Raw genomic sequence first — 8,598 nt, 5'->3', positions numbered from 1 at the left:
TTCCTCCACGGCAATGTGAAAGACTCAATGCCAGTGATCCCAAACACTTTATTGCAGGGTTTTTTTGTTTTTTGGCACAAGGGTGGCACAACCAGTTATTAGATTTAGTGGCAATTACTTTTAAACAGGCAGGTTTTTACAGTTTTTTTCCCCTTAAAATCATCATTTAAAAACTGCATTTTGTATTTACTCGGCTTGTCTTTGTGTAATATTAAGTTAACAAATATGCAAAAAAATTAATAAATAAATAAATAATAATAAGTCATACATGTGGGACAGAAGCTGGACCTGAATCTGTTGGTTCTGTTCCTTCTGGATAAAAGGAGGTCAAAAGGTTTGTGACTTGGATGGGAGAAGTCTGTAATAATGCTGTATGCATCATCTGTGCGTGAGGGAGGGGCACACCCCAATCACCTGTCAATCAGAACATCAGCATCTGTGAGACAAATGTAAACCAAACAGCCACAACATTGTCAACTTGACATGGTGACGTGAACAATGACTACCAACTATACACCTGCATATACACAGTGACAGGATCCTGGGCATCCAAGACTCACGCACGCCCACGAGGACTAAAGGCCACGCCTTCCTGTCCAGTCCGATCTGACAAAAAAAAAAAAAAGCAAATGAAGAAAAAAAAAAAAAAAAAAAAAAGACAATGCTCTGATCAAGCACCCACAGGATATGCCGAACAAACAAATCTGATCCGTGGAGGCCCCACCCCACAAGGCGTAGCATCCAAAACAACTACTGTTAATGTCCAGACAACACAGCAGACATGTAGAAGTTTAATGGAGCCACACCCCGAGGAGCCAGAGCTACCCCGGTGGCACAAGAGTGGGAAAACCTAGATGGTTTTAATGTTATGGCTGATTGGTGTACGTGGAAGAGGGCAGATATCAAGTGCATTACTCTGTGCCCTGTGCTCGCTTTACACCCACAGACGGTTGTATTAGCACCCTCTTCACGACAGTTTTGTGACACTTGTGGTCCTGTAGGAGAGGAAGATCCTGTTTAACTATTGCTAGAATTGATGCAGCTTCTAACTGAAAGTCAAAGGAGTTGGTTACAGCTTGTTGTGTTTTGTGCCAGACAAGCATATTTGTTGTTACTTGTTATACACCGTCTCACGGGTTAGAGCTTGGAGTTTGGATTAGCTCCAGGTCCACTTCTTGAACTCTTAGTTGTGGAGGTAGGGTTATCTTGAGGTTTTCGGAGAATGCTTATTCCATGAATTATTATTACAGATTAAAAGTTACAGTTGTAAAGTAATCAAATGCTGGAGTTGCCAAAACAGACTAAAGTGCACAGTTGCTCTTTCTCCTGCCAGTAGCGAGTGTGGAAACGCAGCAGAGATAAATCCAGAGTGGATTGTCTGCGGTTTCGAGGCAACTCTTGCGCAATGTCTCCGGTGAGGATTTCACAGGAAGAGTAAGTTCAAACAGTGCGGTGAGTGAGTGCATTGAAAGGATGTTCGGTATTGTGACTCAGCACTGGATAGTCTTCATGACTGCATAAGCTTTTCCACTGCACCAAGGGTGAGACTTGGGCATATACTGTTTTTTTTTGGGGGGGGGAGCGAAGATCTTCAGTATCTTCAAAAGGAACGAAGGCTCCAAAGCACAACAACAGAACATGATGTGCTGAAGCTCCAAAGCAGAGAATAACAAGTTCAGAAAAGAACACAATCAAAGCTCTTCATGAGGTCATTTCTGATGAATCATCGGTCATCTGTGGGTGCTTGCAATTGAGCAAAAAGTTTTTAGAATGGGGAGAAACAAAAAACTAAAAAATCCCAGAGACGTCAAGAGAAACTGAGATCAGACTTTTGGCTTCGGATGAGGAACAGTCAGAGCGGTGCGACGTTCGCCGGTCGCACGACACCCGTTAATCCGAACGTTCGTGTGTCCTGAACACCTCACATGCTCCGTTCCACTCCCTTCTCTCTGGAGCCCTCACACATACACGAGAACACATCTGACCCGGACTGATGAGACGTGTCAGACGCGTGCAGGTGCAGGCCAGCAGCTGTAAGCACTTCCGAGCTAGCCCCCCGACCGCCAGTGGAAATTAATTGTCAGTTACACAATCGAGTTGTCGTGCGTTGCATGGAAATCGCCCTCATGAATCACAAAGCCTGCTTTGAATCAGGAACAGAGACAATTTGAAGTATCTCCTCTCTCTAAGGGAGGATTAAAGTAAGGAAACGTTCGTCAGTCACACCCAGGCACCGGTGGCCATGTTATCGTGAACAGCCCTGATTAATAAGACTAAGGAGAACACCGATACGTTCGTGTGGTTTGTCTTGACACCGGGACAACGTTGTTTCCAGTTCGACGCCTGAACTCTGGGATAATCAGCAGAAATTTCCCCACAGCCCGATATAGAGGACTTGCTGTCAACATATCATGCCCCAACAGTGACATAAGACAGTTAGAGTGATTTATTTGCAGAGGCAGATGATGATAAATTGTCCCGTACTCTGGAAATCCAAACAGGCCATACGCAGCCGAGTATCTGGCTTGAAACATCTCTGGAACTGATCGTGTATTTGGCGGTTTAACAGCCACAGTGAGAAGACGACCATTTTTTGTTCATCACGCTTCATAGATCATATAACCGTCGCTGCAAGATAGACGAACCGAGTTCATTCCAAAACAATAATACTGCAGGTTGAGCCTCTTTGTTGAAGCCTAATAAGCATTTTGTGTTCTGATGAGATATTCGGTCACGGTAAACTGCTAATGAGCAACAAACATCTGGAAGGAAATGTGCTGGATTTGAGGAACATCTGGATAGAGATGGACAATCGCTCATCATGAAGGGAGGGGGTACAGGCTTATAGTAAACCATAATTCTAATTTCCAGTCAGAGAGACCACATGTTGCTGAACCATTTTTTTCAAAAAAAAACTTATGAATGGCAGGTCCTACAAGGATTCTTTGTCCTTGGGTCCTAATCAAATAAAATTTTACCTGCTGTATAATTTTTTTTTTTTTTTACATTTTAGCCCACCTCGAAAGAGCTTATACAAAAGACGTTCAAGTCAAAGAGGGCGATAACGACCGCCATGGCCTCGGCCGGGATCTATATTCATAGATGTACGGCCTTCTTTACAACATTTGCACCGTTCAAATGCTTTACTGTTGCTGAGAATCTCAACACCGCGCTGTGATTAAAGTGTCCCAGTTTGACTTAAACCCCCCCTTGTAAATATAGACCCAATGCAAATATTATTTCAACTCTATAACACAGTATTATTTAGATTTGTGATTGTATTTTTTACAGTTTAACATGATGCGGTGACTTCATGGACAGATTTATGAATAATATACCTTGGAAAAGATTTTATCGATATAATTGTACACAACACAAAGCTTAATGTTGTGTAAGCTTGTGCTTGTGTACTTTAGGAGGTAGAACCCTGGCGTGAACCAAAGCACATAAAGAACCTCAGCCAGAGCGAGGTCAGTGTGGAACTCAACCAGAGACCACAAACACACACACACACACACACACACAGGCACAAACACACAAACCCAGGTAAACCAAAGAAAACACCAGCATGCACACAAATATACACAAAAAGCCTTCAACAGTTGCACACACAATCTCACACAGCAACAACATATCTTTTTAAAAAAAGTTTAGCACACCTAATCGAACACAAACAGACAAATAAAACCACAGACACACTCATACATACACTTGTACAAACACGGAGAAAAACACTCTACCCACATTCATAAAATGAATAAAACAGGAAGAGTATGCGCAACAGAAAGACAAAGAGACAAGTACAAGAGTGACAAGAGTGAGAGAAAGAGTTAGCAACAGAGAGACACAAGAACAGTAAGACAGCATGAGAGAAACAGCAACAGAGAGACAGCAACAGAGAAAGGGGCGGAGGGGACAATTCCCTGGCCTGACGCACTGTTTAAAGAAACAGAAAGCACTGGGGATCTTATTGCACGCATGTTGACCTTTCCTCGCTTTGAGAAAAGTTTGGCTTCAAATCCACTTTTCCTGGAATAAACAGTCCTAGTGTGGTCTGATCCTGAGCAGGTTCACACACTTAACGCCATGGCAGAACCATCGCTCACACTCATCGGGTGACGAACCTTTCCAAAACACTTCTTTATAACAGCGAAATGACGGAAAGCGCAAACCAGGACCGCTGGAAACGTCTCGGGCATTGTTCTAACTAATGGCTTATCTGAGGAAGGCTTAAACAAACGGCTCCCACCAGTGACTCTGCTCTGCTTATTCATTTCTCACAAACCTTTCCGTGATTTTCAGCCTTCGCAATCAGGTTCTCAGGATAACGCAGAAAAACCACCGGAGCCGTTCCCAGTCCCGCTCGCCGCACCATCAAAAACACACGGTGACTAAGAGATTCTGGTAAATCACTCGTAAGGGGTCATGCAGCACAAGTCTGGGGGAAACGTTATGCAACGTGTGGTTAAAACGTTTCTCGGTACGTTAGCAAAAGAAAAAACAAATAATAATCCATCCTTTTAAGTAGAGCGTCTGTTCTGCGTCATCAGATCACATACAAATGATCACACCAGGATGCAATCGAATTCTCACTGCTGTTTGGGCAAAAAGTGTCCATTCATATTTTTGTAAAAAGAGTTTGTTAAAAATCTTGCAACATGATGGAACAAAAAAACCTCTCAAACACAGATGATGTGGTAAATAGGATGCAACTCGTACGCATGTACGGACCTCCTGGAAGGAAACCTTCTAGTTTCCATGATAACTCACTCACTGTTGGGGACTTGTGTGTCTAATAATAATAACAATATTTAACAAAAGAACTGTTTACTGTTTTGGGAGATGATGTTTAACATGTTTATCCTTAAGGAAGGAGTCTCCAGTGTCAGTGCTTAGATGTTCAGGCAGTAGTTTTTCCTCCACATTAGAGTTTTGAAAAGAGTGAGTTTACACTTTAGAGTTCCTTAGGAACATGAACCATTGTATATATGTTGTGCTGTGAATCCGAGGTAGACTCATGAGTCCATCATTTGACGTTTTGGCATCAGGATTTTTTAATCCGATTCGATTTAACGAAGCTAAAGTTCATTGTCTAATTTGTCTTACGCAGCTTAATTTCCTACAGTTTTTAAAGTTAAAAACAAACTACTAAAAGTACCTAATAAACGGTGTTGTTCATTGTTTAAATTGAACCCTGTGCAATAATAACTTTTACTGGTTTACCAAATTTTTTTTTATTGTGAATTAATTCTGAATTGAGAACTGGCTAACCAACAAAAGATTCATTAAATATACACACACCTGAGAGTGACCATTTATACAGCACCTGCTTAATGCAGACAATAGCACGGACTGATATCAACATTAAAAAAAAATTAATGTTTTTTTTTTAATAAATAAAAAGTAATAGTTGTTTGTAAATGGACCACTTTCTGGTTTAGCACTCCTGGGGGAAGTTAGAATAACCATTATAGTAATACCATTTCAATTTGTATTGTGATTCTGTTACCATCATGATATTAGAAAAATCCTAATTCAATAATATTTTATTTATTTTTTTATTTATAATTCGAAAACTTGGCAAACAATTGACATATTCCACATAGAATGCTGTGCTGCCTGACATGTGTGAATAATTTAGAGCCACCTGCAGGATTATAAAGGAACTGCACCATTTTATCACCTCAACTGCAAAAATACACAAATAAAAAATTAATTTAAAAGAGAAATTGATGCATTTTTTTTGCCATGCAAAAGAAAGACAGAACATAACTTAATTAATCCCCTACCCCGAATGCTATATGTACCATTTTGTATTCAAATGTATTTGAGCCAATAACAAATAACTGGACAAACTATTTCATTAAGGAGTTGTTTCCCAACGTTTATCACTTGAAATTTATTTTAAAAAGTAAAATACTTGGTGTATAAATTCTTGCCTGTGTGTATATTATGTAGAATAAACTACATCCTTTTGAGATTTAATAACTGCATAGGTCCATATCTTTTATTGTGCTACCCCCCCCCCCCCCCCAAAAAAAGAAAAGTTGCTGCTTCAGAAGGGGTCAGCATCAAGCAAATAAAACAACTAAGGAAAGGAAACAAAATCATTGGACTTGGGTTCAGAGAGGTCCAACACATTAATAAAAAAAAAATGGAGGGATAGTGCTGAAGCTTTGCAAAGAAATGAAGGATGAGGGAAAAAGGGAAAAAATGACCGTAATCAGAGATTCTTTAAATGCTGGGTAAAGTTGCATAATTAAACAAAAGGGGAGGGATTTTTTTTTTCAATTGATAATTGACAGTAGAAATCATGGCTCATATTAACATTGAAGGTAAGAGCATTCTTACCACTCTGAAATCAGGTTGCTTCAGGTGGTCAGGTCTCGGCTCAGGAATGTTATGCCTTGACTCACAAAGGGAAAAAAAACACCATCCTGTCATTGATTATTTTCTTTTAACGCCACACCAACTAATGTACATTAGCCAGGATTGCATGCATCTGTCTATAACATACCCTGATGTTTGTTCGATCCCCCCAGTATGTGCTCGATTAAAAACCAGAATAAAAATGTAATGTTAAAGTCACAGCCCCTTTTGGAGGGTTTTACATTAAAATGAAAACATCAATAAATTTTATATATATATATATATATATATATATATATATATATTATTTTTTTTACAGTGTTAAGATGACTGTGTATTCAGGGAAAACAGATAATGGAGTCGAAAGTGTTGTCTCTCTTACCTGCTTAAACAGCTGAAGCCCATTAATGAGTATAATTAGAGCTGGGCTTCAGTATTTGATGAGTTTGTAGCCCAAAGCCAGAAACAAACAAATAAATAAAAAACAAATCAACTATATTTAACTCTCTTCATTAAAAGCACCTCAGTGGAGCTTGGTATTGATTCGTTTCCCTCCCCTCCTCCTCCTCCTCCTCCTCCTTTCGCCTGGGTTTAATACGGACTGAATCAATTAAAGGAAGGAAACAGACGCTCGTGAACATCATTAAATCAGCCTCATCGACTTCCCAGACTTCCAGCGCGCGCGCTTTGGAGATCGGCACCGCGTGCATGCGCGCGCGCGCTTGACTTAGAGATAAAATAAGAGCGTCCTGTGTGCGCGCGTCCTCTGTTCTATTCTATGCGCGTTAGTCTATTACCCAGAATCCATTGCGATTCTTAACGAGGAATGAAAATGACATGCTTGAGGTCAGAGAGACTTTACACAAATGCACATGGAGAAATAAAAGTCCTGGATTTATCTGATTTAATCAGATTTTTATACAAATAATGTGTTCCAAACATTCTGCCTGAAGAACTTAGTTTTTCCCATTAAATTTAAAAATTGTAATTTCCCTTTCTTGTAAGCTGCTGGCCTCCAGGGTCCGGGTTCAATTCCTACCTCAGGTCTGTTAGCGGTTCCAGAGATAGCTTGGAGCTGGTGGCCAATTTCAAACCAGTTCTTTGTTTTTCAGACAGAAAAACCCTGGTTCCATGGAACACTTTGCTGTGCTTTGGATGGATTATCACGACCAAATAAAATTTTTGGACTGCCATCTTTAAAAATGATTTCTAGTAATGCTCAAATGCTTTCTAGTAACGATAAAGCCAGGAGAACTGCTCAGAAAGACATGTTGAAGTTTGTGTTGTTGTTGTGCTTGCTGCAAGCATTTTTTTGCCACTAGCTTTTTACATTTTTATTTTTTTTTGCTAGCATTGCTGGGAAAGTAGAGGCATACAGTGACGTAAGCCCATGGAAAAACAAATCCAGTTCTTAGGAGGATCGCTATTGAACCGACTCTAAACCAGCACTCGTACCGGACATGAGCTAGCACCTGGTTTACTTTGTAATAGATGTTCTGTTGTATTAAACAAGGAGGGATAGCCTTCACACCCATGTCCATCGTTTAACCTTGGGTGCTCATTGGTTGACCACATTTTGTATGTACCAACTACTGCATACTGGAAACACCCCGCAAAACCTGCAACCTGACATCATTCTGTTATACTGAACAAACATTATATTGGTATAATGACAATAAAATTTGTGCCTCATACCTCCAGTGTCCCAGGTTTGAGCCTCATTTTGGGTTCCTGTAGAGTCTTGTTGCGTTCATACGGATTTCCTCGAGTTTTCCAGTTTCCTAAAAACATTTGGATCTGGCTCTTGCTCTGGCTCTATCATGACCCTGACCAGGGTAAGTGGTTACCAAAGATAAACGAATAACCCTTCTCACATCTGGACCACCGATGACAATCCCGCCCCCCTCCCCCCGGCTTGTGTGGTATAGGTAAAAGTGTATTAGATGCAGTATCTTTGCATGAACCATTTCACTGTACACTAGATAATATTTCATCTATAAAATGTTTTCTCTTTGCACTAATTTCACAGTTGTGTTTTTTATCAAAGTCTACATAACGCCTGCAGAAAGAGCATGCCTGTGTTTTTAATGAAACGCACATGAAATGTCCATGTAAACATCCTGTTTCGTCTGTGTAGGGCTGTAGGCGAAGTCAGTTAGTAATTAGTTCAGCATGATTTCCAATTTTGGAATATTTGCATGATGAATGATCCAATTTAAGAAGAGCATT

At 40.3% G+C, this 8,598-nt stretch overlaps 1 long non-coding RNA gene across 1 annotated transcript; it reads right to left on the bottom strand.

Annotated features, from left to right (window-relative positions):
• Positions 1 to 6,052: 6,052 nt before the first annotated feature.
• Positions 6,053 to 7,056, bottom strand: LOC128514465 (uncharacterized). Its single transcript, XR_008356459.1, has 3 exons — positions 6,752 to 7,056; positions 6,352 to 6,406; positions 6,053 to 6,174 (listed from the first exon to the last, which is right to left on the bottom strand). It is a non-coding gene; the product is annotated as an uncharacterized LOC128514465 (long non-coding RNA).
• Between the last annotated feature and the right edge of the window lie 1,542 nt (positions 7,057 to 8,598).

The sequence above is a fragment of the Clarias gariepinus genome, chromosome 26 (genome assembly GCF_024256425.1).
Source record: "Clarias gariepinus isolate MV-2021 ecotype Netherlands chromosome 26, CGAR_prim_01v2, whole genome shotgun sequence".
Taxonomy (NCBI): Eukaryota; Metazoa; Chordata; class Actinopteri; order Siluriformes; family Clariidae; genus Clarias; species Clarias gariepinus.
Note: the sequence above shows the minus strand (reverse complement) of the source record. Positions and strands in the feature narration are given on the sequence as shown.